This window comes from Somniosus microcephalus, chromosome 2 (assembly GCF_052327205.1).
Source record: "Somniosus microcephalus isolate GS21.2 chromosome 2, FLI_Smic_1.0, whole genome shotgun sequence".
Lineage (NCBI taxonomy): Eukaryota > Metazoa > Chordata > Chondrichthyes > Squaliformes > Somniosidae > Somniosus > Somniosus microcephalus.
In genome coordinates, this window is record NC_140988.1 from 149,132,848 (window position 1) to 149,149,168 (window position 16,321).

At 52.5% G+C, this 16,321-nt stretch overlaps 1 protein-coding gene across 1 annotated transcript in view; it reads left to right on the top strand.

Annotated features, from left to right (window-relative positions):
* The window catches only part of tmem175 (transmembrane protein 175), a 129,774-nt gene that overhangs the window by 1,115 nt on the left and 112,338 nt on the right, over positions 1-16,321 (top strand). The gene's annotated exons all lie outside the window — the stretch shown is intronic.

Consider the following 16,321-nt stretch of genomic DNA (forward strand, 5'->3'; position numbering starts at 1 on the left):
CCCATCCCGATTTACAAACCGTCCCGATTTACACCCGTCCCGATTTACACCCGTCCTGATTTACAACCCGTCCCGATTTACACCCGTCCCGATTTACAACCCGTCCCGATTTACACCCGTCCCGATTTACACCCGTCCTGATTTACAACCCGTCCCGATTTACACCCGTCCCGATTTATAACCCGTCCCGATTTACTCGAGTCCCAATTTACACCCCGTCCTGATTTACTCCAGTCCCGATTTACACCCGTCCTGGTTTACACCTGTCCCGATTTACACCCGTCCCGGTTTACACTCCGTCCCGATTTACACCCGTCCCGATTTACACCCGTCCCGATTTACACTCCGTCCCGATTTACACCCGTCCCGGTTTACACCCGTCCCGATTTACACTCTGTCCCGATTTACACCCATCCCGATTTGCACCCGTTCCGATTTACACCCGTCCCGATTTACAACCCGTCCCGATTTACTCGAGTCCCGATTTACACCCCGCCCCGATTTACACCCGTCCCGATTTACACCCGTCCCGATTTATAACCCGTCCCGATTTACACTCATCCCGATTTAATCCAGTCCCGATTTACACCTGTCCCGGGTTACACCCGTCCCGATTTACTCGAGTCCCGATTTACACCTCGTCCCGATTTAATCCAGTCCGGATTTACACCCGTCCCGGATTACACCTTCCCGATTTACACCCATTCCGGTTTACACCCGTCCCAATTTGCACCCGCCCCGATTTACACCCATCCCGATTTACACCCCTTCACGATTTACACCCCGTCCCGATTTACACCCGTACCGATTTACAACCCTTCATGATTTACACCCCGTCCCGATTTACACCCGTCGCGATTTACACCCCGTCCCGATTTACACCCGTCCCGATTTACACACGTCCCGATTTACACACGTCCCGATTTACTCGAGTCCCGATTTACACTCCGTCCCGATTTAGACCCGTCCCGATCTACTCGAGTCCCGATTCACACCCCGACCCGATTTACTCCCGTCCCGATTTACACCCGTCACAATTTATGCACCTGGATTTATACCCCCGGATTTACACCGGCCCAATTTACACCCATCCCGATTTACACCCGTCCCAATTTACACTCATCCCGATTTACACCCCTTCACGATTTCCGCCCATTCCCGATTTACACCCGTCCCGATTTACACCCATCCCGATTTACACCATCCCGATTTACACCCGTCCCGATTTATTCCCGTCCCGATTTACACCCCGCCCCGATTTACACCCGTCCCAATTTACACCCGTCCCGAATTATAACCCGTCCCGATTTACACCCATCCCGATTTACTCCAGTCCCGATTTACACCTGTCCCGGTATACACCCGTCCCGATTTACTCGAGTCCCGATTTACACCTCGTCGCGATTTAATCCAGTCCTGATTTACACCCGTCCCGGATTACACCCATCCCGATTTACACCCATTCCGGTTTACACCCGTCCCGATTTGCACCCGCCCCGATTTACACCCGTCCCGATTTACACCCCTTCACGATTTACACCCCGTCCCGATTTACACCCGTCCCGATTTACAACCCTTCATGATTTACACCCCGTCCCGATTTACACCCGTCCCGATTTACACCCCGTCCCGATTTACACCCGTCCCGATTTACACCCGTCCCGATTTACTCGAGTCCCGATTTACACCCCATCCCAATTTAGACCCGTACCGATCTACTCGAGTCCCGATTTACACCCCGTCCCGATTTACACCCGTCCCGATTTACACCCGTCCCGATTTACACCCGTCCCGATTTACTCGAGTCCCGATTTACACCCCGTCCCGATTCAGACCCGTACCGATCTACTCGAGTCCCGATTTACACCCCGTCCCGATTTACTCCCGTCCCGATTTACACCCGTCCCAATTTATGCACCTGGATTTATACCCCCGGATTTACACCCGTCCCAATTTATGCACCTGGATTTATACCCCTCGTATTATGCACCTGGATTTATACCCCCCCCCGATTTACAACCGGTCCCGATTTACACCCGTCCCGATTTACACCCGTCCCGATTTACACCCGTCCAAATTTACACCCATCCCGATCTACACCCCTTCATGATTTACACCCCTTCCCGATTTACACCCGACCCGATTTACACCCATCCCGATTTACAACCCGTCCCGATTTACACCCGTCCCGATTTACACCCGTCCTGATTTACAACCCGTCCCGATTTACACCCGTCCCGATTTATAACCCGTCCCGATTTACTCGAGTCCCGATTTACACCCCGTCCCGATTTACACCCGTCCCGATTTACACCCGTCCCGATTTACTCGAGTCCCGATTTACACCCCGTCCCGATTTACTCCAGTCCCGATTTACACCCGTCCTGGTTTACACCTGTCCCGATTTACACCCGTCCCGGTTTACACTCCGTCCCGATTTACACCCGTCCCGATTTACACCCGTCCCGATTTACACTCCGTCCCAATTTACACCCGTCCCGGTTTACACCCGTCCCGATTTACACTCCGTCCCGATTTACACCAATCCCGATTTACACCCGTCCCGATTTACACCCGTCCCGATTTACAACCCGTCCCGATTTACTCGAGACCCGATTTACACCCCGCCCCGATTTACACCCGTCCCGATTAACACCCGTCTCGATTTATAACCCGTCCCGATTTACACCCATCCCGATTTACTCCAGTCCCGATTTACACCTGTCCCGGTTTACACCCGTCCCGATTTACTCGAGTCCCGATTTACACCTCGTCCCGATTTAATCCAGTCCTGATTTACACCCGTCCCGGTTTACACCCATCCCGATTTACACCCATTCCGGTTTACACCCGTCCCAATTTGCACCTGCCCCGATTTACACCCGTCCTGATTTACACCCCTTCACGATTTACACCCCGTCCCGATTTACACCCGTACCGATTTACAACCCTTCATGATTTACACCCCGTCCCGATTTACACCCGTCCCGATTTACACCCCGTCCCGATTTACACCCGTCCCGATTTACACCCGTCCTGATTTACTCGAGTCCCGATTTACACCCCGTCCCGATTTAGACCCGTCCCGATCTACTCGAGTCCCGATTTACACCCCGTCCCGATTTACTCCCGTCCCGATTTACACCCGTCCCAATTTATGCACCTGGATTTATACCCCCGGATTTACACCCGTCCCAATTTACACCCATCCCGATTTACACCCGTCCCAATTTACACTCATCCCGATTTACACTCCTTCACGATTTCCGCCCATTCCCGATTTACACCCGTCCCGATTTACACCCATCCCGATTTACACCATCCCGATTTACACCCGTCCCGATTTATTCCCGTCCCGATTTACACCCCGCCCCGATTTACACCCGTCCCGATTTACACCCGTCCCGATTTATAACCCGTCCCGATTTACACCCATCCCGATTTACTCCAGTCCCGATTTACACCTGTCCCGGTTTACACCCGTCCCGATTTACTCGAGTCCCGATTTACACCTCGTCGCGATTTAATCCAGTCCTGATTTACACCCGTCCCGGATTACACCCATCCCGATTTACACCCATTCCGGTTTACACCCGTCCCAATTTGCACCCGCCCCGATTTACACCCGTCCCGATTTACACCCCTTCACGATTTACACCCCGTCCCGATTTACACCCGTCCCAATTTACAACCCTTCATGATTTACACCCCGTCCCGATTTACACCCGTCCCGATTTACACCCCGTCCCGGTTTACACTCCGTCCCGATTTACACCCGTCCCGATTTACACCCATCCCGATTTACACTCCGTCCCGATTTACACCCGTCCCGGTTTACACCCGTCCCGATTTACACTCCGTCCCGATTTACACCAATCCCGATTTACACCCGTCCCGATTTACACCCGTCCCGATTTACAACCCGTCCCGATTTACTCGAGTCCCGATTTACACCCCGCCCCGATTTACACCCGTCCCGATTAACACCCGTCTCGATTTATAACCCGTCCCGATTTACACCCATCCCGATTTACTCCAGTCCCGATTTACACCTGTCCCGGTTTACACCCGTCCCGATTTACTCGAGTCCCGATTTACACCTCGTCCCGATTTAATCCAGTCCTGATTTACACCCGTCCCGGTTTACACCCATCCCGATTTACACCCATTCCGGTTTACACCCGTCCCAATTTGCACCTGCCCCGATTTACACCCGTCCTGATTTACACCCCTTCACGATTTACACCCCGTCCCGATTTACACCCGTACCGATTTACAACCCTTCATGATTTACACCCCGTCCCGATTTACACCCGTCCCGATTTACACCCCGTCCTGATTTACACCCGTCCCGATTTACACCCGTCCTGATTTACTCGAGTCCCGATTTACACCCCGTCCCGATTTAGACCCGTCCCGATCTACTCGAGTCCCGATTTACACCCCGTCCTGATTTACTCCCGTCCCGATTTACACCCGTCCCAATTTATGCACCTGGATTTATACCCCCGGATTTACACCCGTCCCAATTTACACCCATCCCGATTTACACCCGTCCCAATTTACACTCATCCCGATTTACACCCCTTCACGATTTCCGCCCATTCCCGATTTACACCCGTCCCGATTTACACCCATCCCGATTTACACCATCCCGATTTACACCCGTCCCGATTTATTCCCGTCCCGATTTACACCCCGCCCCGATTTACACCCGTCCCGATTTACACCCGTCCCGATTTATAACCCGTCCCGATTTACACCCATCCCGATTTACTCCAGTCCCGATTTACACCTGTCCCGGTTTACACCCATCCCGATTTACTCGAGTCCCGATTTACACCTCGTCGCGATTTAATCCAGTCCTGATTTACACCCGTCCCGGATTACACCCATCCCGATTTACACCCATTCCGGTTTACACCCGTCCCGATTTGCACCCGCCCCGATTTACACCCGTCCCGATTTACACCCCTTCACGATTTACACCCCGTCCCGATTTACACCCGTCCCGATTTACAACCCTTCATGATTTACACCCCGTCCCGATTTACACCCGTCCCGATTTACACCCCGTCCCGATTTACACCCGTCCCGATTTACACCCATCCCGATTTACACCCGTCCCGATTTACTCGAGTCCCGATTTACACCCCGTCCCGATTTAGACCCGTCCCGATCTACTCGAGTCCCGATTTACACCCCGTCCCGATTTACTCCCGTCCCGAATTACACCCGTCCCAATTTATGCACCTGGATTTATACCCCCGGATTTACACCCGTCCCAATTTACACCCATCCCGATTTACACCCGTCCCAATTTACACTCCGTCCCGATTTACACCCCGTCCCGATTTACACCCGTCCCGATTTACAGCCCTTCATGATTTACACCCCGTCCCGATTTACACACGTCCCGATTTACACCCGTCCCGGTTTACACCCGTCCCGATTTACACTCCGTCCCGATTTACACCCGTCCCGATTTACACCCCGTCCCGATTTACTCGAGTCCCGATTTACACCCCGTCCCGATTTACACCCATCCTGATTTACACTCCGTCCCGATTTACACCCGTCCCGATTTACACCCGTCCCGATTTTCAACCTGCCCCGATTTATACCCGTCCCGATTTAGACCCGTCCCGATTTACACCCGTCCTAATTTACACCCATCCCAATTTACACCCCTTCATGATTTACTCCCGTCCCGATTTACTCCAGTCCCGATTTACACCCATCCCGATTTACACCCGTCCCGATTTACACCCGTCCTGATTTACTCGAGTCCCGATTTACACCCCGTCCCGATTTACACCCGTCCCGATTTACACCCATCCCTATTTACTCGAGTCCCGATTTACACCCGTCCCGATTAACTTGAGTCCCGATTCACACCCCGTCCCGATTTACTCCAGTCCCGATTTACATCCGTCCCAGTTTACACCCGTCCCGATTTACACCCGTCCCGATTTACACCGGTCCCGATTTATACCCCGTCCCTTTTTACACCCGTCCCGCTTTATACCCATCCCGATTTGCACCCGTCCCGATTTACTCGACTCCCGATTTACACCCCATCCCGATTTACACCCCATCCCGATTTATGCACCTGGATTTATACCCCTCGATTTATGCACCTGGATTTATACCCACCCCCGATTTACACCCCGTCCCGATTTACACCCGTCCCGATTTACACCCGTCCCAATTTACACCCATCCCGATTTACACTCCTTTACAATTTACACCCGTCCCGATTTACACCCGTCCCGATTTACACCCATCCCGATTTACACACGTCCCGATTTACACCCCGTGCCGATTCATACCCGTCCTGATTTACACCGTCCCGATTTACACCCGTCCCGATTTAAACCCTGTCCCGATTTACGCCCTTCACGATTTACACCCCGTCCCGATTTACACCCGTCCCGATTTACAACCCTTCATGATTTACACCCCGTCCCGATTTACACCCGTCCCGATTTACACCCCGTCCTGATTTACTCCCGTCCCGATTTACACCCATCCCGATTTACACCCGTCCCGATTTACTCGAGTCCCGATTTACACCCCGTCCCGATTTAGACCCGTCCCGATCTACTCGAGTCCCGATTTACACCCCGTCCCGATTTACTCCCGTCCCGATTTACACCCGTCCCAATTTATGCACCTGGATTTATACCCCCGGATTTACACCCGTCCCAATTTACACCCATCCCGATTTACACCCGTCCCAATTTACACTCCGTCCCGATTTACACCCCGTCCCGATTTACACCCGTCCCGATTTACAGCCCTTCATGATTTACACCCCGTCCCGATTTACACCCGTCCCGATATACACCCGTCCCGGTTTACACCCGTCCCGATTTACACTCGGTCCCGATTTACACCCGTCCCGATTTACACCCCGTCCCGATTTACTCGAGTCCCGATTTACACCCCGTCCCGATTTACACCCATCCTGATTTACACTCCGTCCCGATTTACACCCGTCCCGATTTACACCCGTCCCGATTTTCAACCTGCCCCGATTTATACCCGTCCCGATTTACACCCGTCCCGATTTACACCCGTCCTAATTTACACCCATCCCAATTTACACCCCTTCATGATTTACTCCCGTCCCGATTTACTCCAGTCCCGATTTACACCCGTCCCGATTTACACCCGTCCCGATTTACACCCGTCCTGATTTACTCGAGTCCCGATTTACACCCCGTCCTGATTTACACCCGTCCCGATTTACACCCATCCCTATTTACTCGAGTCCCGATTTACACCCGTCCCGATTAACTTGAGTCCCGATTCACACCCCGTCCCGATTTACTCCAGTCCCGATTTACATCCGTCCCAGTTTACACCCGTCCCGATTTACACCCGTCCCGATTTACACCGGTCCCGATTTATACCCCGTCCCTTTTTACACCCGTCCCGCTTTATACCCGTCCCGATTTGCACCCGTCCCGATTTACTCGAGTCCCGATTTACACCCCATCCCGATTTACACCCCATCCCGATTTATGCACCTGGATTTATACCCCTCGATTTATGCACCTGGATTTATACCCACCCCCGATTTACACCCCGTCCCGATTTACACCCGTCCCGATTTACACCCGTCCCAATTTACACCCATCCCGATTTACACTCCTTTACAATTTACACCCGTCCCGATTTACACCCGTCCCGATTTACACCCATCCCGATTTACACACGTCCCGATTTACACCCCGTGCCGATTCATACCCGTCCTGATTTACACCATCCCGATTTACACCCGTCCCGATTTAAACCCTGTCCCGATTTACGCCCTTCCCGATTAAGACCCGTCCAGATTTACACCAGTCCCGATTTACAACCCGTCCCGATATACTCGAGTCCCGATTTACACCCCGTCCCGATTTACATCCGTCCCGATTTACACCCATCCCGATTTACACCCCATCCCAATTTATGCACCTGGATTTATACCACTCGAATTATGCATTTGGATTTATACCCCCCCCCGATTTACACCCGGTCCCGATTTACACCCGTCCCGATTTACACCCGTCCCGATTTACACCTGTCCCAATTTACACGCATCCCGATCTACACCCCTTCACGATTGACACCCCTTCCCGATTTACACCCGACCCGATTTACACCCATCCCGATTTACAACCCGTCCCGATTTACACCCATCCCGATTTACACCTGTCCTGATTTACAACCCGTCCCGATTTACACCCCGTCCCGATTTACACCCATCCCGATTTACTGCCCTTCATGATTTACACCCCGTCTCGATTTACACCCGTCCCGATTTACACCCGTCCCGGTTTACACCCGTCCCGATTTACACCCGTCCCGATTTACACCTGTCCCGATTTACACCCCGTCCCGATTTACTCGAGTCCTGATTTACACCCCGTCCCGATTTACACACGTCCTGATTTACACTCCGTCCCGATTTACACCCGTCCTGATTTACACCCGTCCCGATTTTCAACCTGCCCCGATTTATACCCGTCCCGATTTACACCCGTCCTGATTTACACCCGTCCCAATTTACACCCATCCCAATTTACACCCCTTCACGATTTACTCCCGTCCCGATTTACTCCAGTCCCGATTTACACCCGTCCCGATTTACACCCGTCCCGATTTACACCCGTCCTGATTTACTCGAGTCCCGATTTACACCCGTCCTGATTTACACCCATCCCTATTTACTCGAGTCCTGATTTACACCCGTCCCGATTAACTTGAGTCCCGATTTACACCCCGTCCCGATTTACTCCAGTCCCGATTTACATCCGTCCCAGTTTACACCCGTCCCGATTTACACCCGTCCCGATTTACACCGGTCCCGATTTACACCCCGTCCCTATTTACACCCGTCCCGCTTTATACCCGTCCCGATTTGCACCCGTCCCGATTTACTCGAGTCCCGATTTACACCCCATCCCGATTTACACCCCATCCCGATTTATGCACCTGGATTTATACCCCTCGATTTATGCACCTGGATTTATACCCACCCCCGATTTACACCCCGTCCCGATTTACACCCGTCCCGATTTACACCCGTCCCAATTTACACCCATCCCGATTTACACCCCTTCACAATTTACACCCGTCCCGATTTACACCCGTCCCGATTTACACCCATCCCGATTTACACCGTCCCGATTTACACCCCGTGCCGATTCATACCCGTCCTGATTTACACCGTCCCGATTTACACCCGTCCCGATTTAAACCCTGTCCCGATTTATGCCCCTCCCGATTTACAACCCGTCCCGATTTACACCGGTCCCGATTTACAACCCGTCCCGATTTACTCGAGGCCCGATTTACACCCCGTCCCGATTTACATCAGTCCCAATTTACACCCATCCCGATTTACACCCCATCCTAATTTATGCACCTGGATTTATACCCCTCGAGTCCCGATTTACACCCCGTCCCGATTTACACCCGTCCCGATTTACACCCGTCCCGATTTACTCGAGTCCCGATTTACACCCCGTCCCGATTAACTCCAGTCCCGATTTACACCCGTCCTGGTTTACACCTGTCCCGATTTACACCCGTCCCGGTTTACACTCCGTCCCGATTTACACCCGTCCCGATTTACACCCGTCCCGGTTTACACCCGTCCCGATTTACACTCCGTCCCGATTTACACCCATTCCGATTTACACCCGTCCCGATTTACAACCCTTCATGATTTACACCCCGTCCCGATTTACACCCTTCCCGATTTACACCCCGTCCCGATTTACACCCGTCCCGATTTACACCCGTCCCGATTTACACCCGTCCCGATTTACTCGAGTCCCGATTTAGACCCGACCCGATCTACTCGAGTCCCGATTTACACCCCGTCCCGATTTACTCCCGTCCCGATTTGCACCCGTCCCAATTTATGCACCTGGATTTATACCCCCGGATTTACACCCATCCCGATTTACACCTGTCCCAATTTACACTCATCCCGATTTACACCCCTTCACGATTTACACCCATTCCCGATTTACACCCGTCCCGATTTACACCCATCCCGATTTACACCATCCCGATTTACACCCGTCCCAATTTATTCCCGTCCCGATTTACACCCGTCCCAATTTACATCAAGTGCCGATTCATACCCGTCCTGATTTACACCGTCCCGATTTACACCCGTCCCAATTTAAACCATGTCCCGATTTACACCCGTCCCGATTGAGACCCGTCCCGATTTACACCCGTCCCAAATTACACCGCATCCCGATTTACACCCGTCCCGATTTACACCCGTCCCGATTTACACCCGTCCCGATTTACACCCGTCCCGATTTACAACCCGTCCCAATTTACACCCGTCCCGATTTACAATGCGTCCCGATTTACTCGAGTCCCGATTTACACCCGTCCCGATTTACACCCGTCCTGATTTACACCCGTCCCGATTTACTCGAGTCCCGAATTACACCCCGTCCCGATTTACTCCAGTCCCGATTTACACCTGTCCGGTTTACACCTGTCCCAATTTACACCCGTCCCGGTTTACACACTGTCCCGATTTACACCCGTCCCGATTTACACCCTTCCCGATTTACACCCCTTCACGATTTACACCCCGTCCCGATTTACACCCGTACCGATTTACAACCCTTCATGATTTACACCCCGTCCCGATTTACACCCGTCCCGATTTACACCCCGTCCCGATTTACACCCGTCCCGATTTACACCCGTCCCGATTTACACACGTCCTGATTTACTCGAGTCCCGATTTACACCCCGTCCCGATTTAGACCCGTCCCGATCTACTCGAGTCCCGATTTACACCCCGTCCCGATTTACTCCCGTCCCGATTTACACCCATTCCGATTTACACCCGTCCCGATTAACAACCCTTCATGATTTACACCCCGTCCCGATTTACACCCGTCCCGATTTACACCCCGTCCCGATTTACACCCGTCCCGATTTACACCCGTCCCGATTTACACCCGTCCCGATTTACTCGAGTCCCGATTTACACCCCGTCCCGATTTACTCCCGTCCCGATTTACACCCGTCCCAATTTATGCACCTGGATTTATACCCCCGGATTTACACCCGTCCCAATTTACACCCATCCCGATTTACACCCGTCCCAATTTACACTCATCCCGATTTACACCCCTTCACGATTTACGCCCATTCCTGATTTACACCCGTCCCGATTTACACCCATCCCGATTTACACCATCCCGATTTACACCCGTCCCGATTTATTCCCGTCCCGATTTACACCCCGCCCCGATTTACACCCGTCCCGATTTACACCCGTCCCGATTTATAACCCGTCCCGATTTACACCCATCCCGATTTACTCCAGTCCCGATTTACACCTGTCCCGGTTTACACCCGTCCCGATTTACTCGAGTCCCGATTTACACCTCGTCCCGATTTAATCCAGTCCTGATTTACACCCGTCCCGGATTACACCCATCCCGATTTACACCCATTCCGGTTTACACCCGTCCCGATTTGCACCCGCCCCGATTTACACCCGTCCCGGTTTACACCCCTTCACGATTTACACCCCGTCCCGATTTACACCCGTCCCGATTTACACCCGTCCCAATTTACTCGAGTCCCGATTTACACCCCGTCCCGATTTACTCCCGTCCCGATTTGCACCCGTCCCAATTTATGCACCTGGATATATACCCCCGGATTTACACCCATCCCGATTTACACCTGTCCCAATTTACACTCATCCCGATTTACACCCCTTCACGATTTACACCCATTCCCGATTTACACCCGTCCCGATTTACACCCATCCCGATTTACACCATCCCGATTTACACCCGTCCCAATTTATTCCCGTCCCGATTTACACCCGTCCCAATTTACATCAAGTGCCGATTGATACCCGTCCTGATTTACACCGTCCCGATTTACACCCGTCCCAATTTAAACCATGTCCCGATTTACACCCGTCCCGATTGAGACCCGTCCCGATTTACACCCGTCCCAAATTACACCGCATCCCGATTTACACCCGTCCCGATTTCCACCCGTCCCGATTTCCACCCGTCCCGATTTACACCCGTCCCGATTTACAACCCGTCCCGATTTACACCCGTCCCGATTTACAATGCGTCCCGATTTACTCGAGTCCCGATTTACACCCGTCCCGATTTACACCCGTCCTGATTTACACCCGTCCCGATTTACTCGAGTCCCGAATTACACCCCGTCCCGATTTACTCCAGTCCCGATTTACACCTGTCCGGTTTACACCTGTCCCGATTTACACCCGTCCCGGTTTACACACTGTCCCGATTTACACCCGTCCCGATTTACACCCTTCCCGATTTACACCCCTTCACGATTTACACCCCGTCCCGATTTACACCCGTACCGATTTACAACCCTTCATGATTTACACCCCGTCCCGATTTACACCCGTCCCGATTTACACCCCGTCCCGATTTACACCCGTCCCGATTTACACCCGTCCCGATTTACACACGTCCTGATTTACTCGAGTCCCGATTTACACCCCGTCCCGATTTAGACCCGTCCCGATCTACTCGAGTCCCGATTTACACCCCGTCCCGATTTACTCCCGTCCCGATTTACACCCATTCCGATTTACACCCGTCCCGATTAACAACCCTTCATGATTTACACCCCGTCCCGATTTACACCCGTCCCGATTTACACCCCGTCCCGATTTACACCCGTCCCGATTTACACCCGTCCCGATTTACACCCGTCCCGATTTACTCGAGTCCCGATTTACACCCCGTCCCGATTTACTCCCGTCCCGATTTACACCCGTCCCAATTTATGCACCTGGATTTATACCCCCGGATTTACACATGTCCCAATTTACACCCATCCCGATTTACACCCGTCCCAATTTACACTCATCCCGATTTACACCCCTTCACGATTTACGCCCATTCCTGATTTACACCCGTCCCGATTTACACCCATCCCGATTTACACCCCGCCCCGATTTACACCCGTCCCGATTTACACCCGTCCCGATTTATAACCCGTCCCGATTTACACCCATCCCGATTTACTCCAGTCCCGATTTACACCTGTCCCGGTTTACACCCGTCCCGATTTACTCGAGTCCCGATTTACACCTCGTCCCGATTTAATCCAGTCCTGATTTACACCCGTCCCGGATTACACCCATCCCGATTTACACCCATTCCGGTTTACACCCGTCCCGATTTGCACCCGCCCCGATTTACACCCGTCCCGGTTTACACCCCTTCACGATTTACACCCCGTCCCGATTTACACCCGTCCCGATTTACACCCGTCCCAATTTACTCGAGTCCTGATTTACACCCCGTCCCGATTTGCACCCGTCCCAATTTATGCACCTGGATATATACCCCCGGATTTACACCCATCCCGATTTACACCTGTCCCAATTTACACTCATCCCGATTTACACCCCTTCACAATTTACACCCATTCCCGATTTACACCCGTCCCGATTTACACCCATCCCGATTTACACCATCCCGATTTACTCCCGTCCCAATTTACATCAAGTGCCGATTCATACCCGTCCTGATTTACACCGTCCCGATTTACACCCGTCCCAATTTAAACCATGTCCCGATTTACACCCGTCCCGATTGAGACCCGTCCCGATTTACACCCGTCCCAAATTACACCGCATCCCGATTTACACCCATCCCGATTTCCACCCGTCCCGATTTACACCCGTCCCGATTTACACCCGTCCCGATTTACAACCCGTCCCGATTTACACCCGTCCCGATTTACAATCCGTCCCGATTTACTCGAGTCCTGATTTACACCCGTCCCGATTTACACCCGTCCTGATTTACACCCGTCCCGATTTACTCGAGTCCCGAATTACACCCCGTCCCGATTTACTCCAGTCCCGATTTACACCTGTCCGGTTTACACCTGTCCCGATTTACACCCGTCCTGGTTTACACTCTGTCCCGATTTACACCCGTCCCGATTTACACCCTTCCCGATTTACACCCTTTCACGATTTACACCCCGTCCCGATTTACACCCGTACCGATTTACAACCCTTCATGATTTACACCCCGTCCCGATTTACACCCGTCCCGATTTACACCCCGTCCCGATTTACACCCGTCCCGATTTACACCCGTCCCGATTTACACACGTCCTGATTTACTCGAGTCCCGATTTACACCCCGTCCCGATTTAGACCCGTCCCGATCTACTCGAGTCCCGATTTACACCCCGTCCCGATTTACTCCCGTCCCGATTTACACCCGTCCCAATTTATGCACCTGGATTTATACCCCTGTATTTACACCCGTCCCAATTTACACCCATCCCGATTTACACCCGTCCCAATTTACACTCATCCCGATTTACACCCCTTCACGATTTCCGCCCATTCCCGATTTACACCCGTCCCGATTTACACCCATCCCGATTTACACCATCCCGATTTACACCCGTCCCGATTTATTCCCGTCCCCATTTACACTCCGCCCCGATTTACACCCGTCCCGATTTACACCCGTCCCGATTTATAACCCGTCCCGATTTACACCCATCCCGATTTACTCCAGTCCCGATTTACACCTCGTCGCGATTTAATCCAGTCCTGATTTACACCCGTCCCGGATTACACCCATCCCGATTTACACCCATTCCGGTTTACACCCGTCCCGATTTGCACCCGCCCCGATTTACACCCGTCCCGATTTACACCCCTTCACGATTTACACCCCGTCCCGATTTACACCCGTCCCGATTTACAACCCTTCATGATTTACACCCCGTCCCGATTTACACCCGTCCCGATTTACACCCCGTCCCGATTTACACCCGTCCCGATTTACACCCGTCCCGATTTACACCCGTCCCGATTTACTCGAGTCCCGATTTACACCCCGTCCCGATTTAGACCCGTCCCGATCTACTCGAGTCCCGATTTACACCCCGTCCCGATTTACTCCCGTCCCGATTTACACCCGTCCCAATTTATGCACCTGGATTTATACCCCCGGATTTACACCCGTCCCAATTTACACCCATCCCGATTTACACCCGTCCCAATTTACACTCCGTCCCGATTTACACCCCGTCCCGATTTACACCCCTCCCGATTTACAGCCCTTCATGATTTACACCCCGTCCCGATTTACACCCGTCCCGATTTACACCCGTCCCGGTTTACACCCGTCCCGATTTACACTCCGTCCCGATTTACACCCGTCCCAATTTACACCTGTCCCGATTTACACCCCGTCCCGATTTACTCGAGTCCCGATTTACACCCCGTCCCGATTTACACCCGTCCCGATTTACTCGAGTCCCGATTTACACCCCGTCCCTATTTACTCCAGTCCCGATTTACACCCGTCCTGGTTTACACCTGTCCCGATTTACACCCGTCCCGGTTTACACTCCGTCCCGATTTACACCCGTCCCGATTTACACCCGTCCCGTTTTACACTCCGTCCCGATTTACACCCGTCCCAGTTTACACCCGTCCCGATTTACACTCCGTCCCGATTTACACCCATCCCGATTTACACCCGTCCCGATTTACAACCCTTCATGATTTACACCCCGTCCCGATTTACACCCGTCCCGATTTACACCCCGTCCCGATTTACACCCGTCCCGATTTACACCCGTCCCAATTTACTCAAGTCCCGATTTACACCCCGTCCCGATTTAGACCCGTCCCGATCTACTCGAGTCCCGATTTACACCCCGTCCCAATTTACTCCCGTCCCGATTTACACCCGTCCCAATTTATGCACCTGGATTTGTACCCCCGTATTTACACCCATCCCAATTTACACCCATCCCGATTTACACCCGTCCCAATTTACACTCATCCCGATTTACACCCCTTCACGATTTCTGCCCATTCCCGATTTACACCCGTCCCGATTTACACCCATCCCGATTTACACCATCCCGATTTACACCCGTCCCGATTTATTCCCGTCCCGATTTACACCCCGCCCCGATTTACACCCGTCCCGATTTACACCCGTCCCGATTTATAACCCGTCCCGATTTACACCCATCCCGATTTACTCCAGTCCCGATTTACACCTGTCCCGGTTTACACCCGTCCCGATTTACTCGAGTCCCGATTTACACCTCGTCGCGATTTAATCCAGTCCTGATTTACACCCGTCCCGGATTACACCCATCCCGATTTACACCCGTCCCGGTTTACACTCCGTCCCGATTTACACCCGTCCCGATTTACACCCGTCCCGGTTTACACCCGTCCCGATTTACACTCCGTCCCGATTTACACCCATTCCGATTT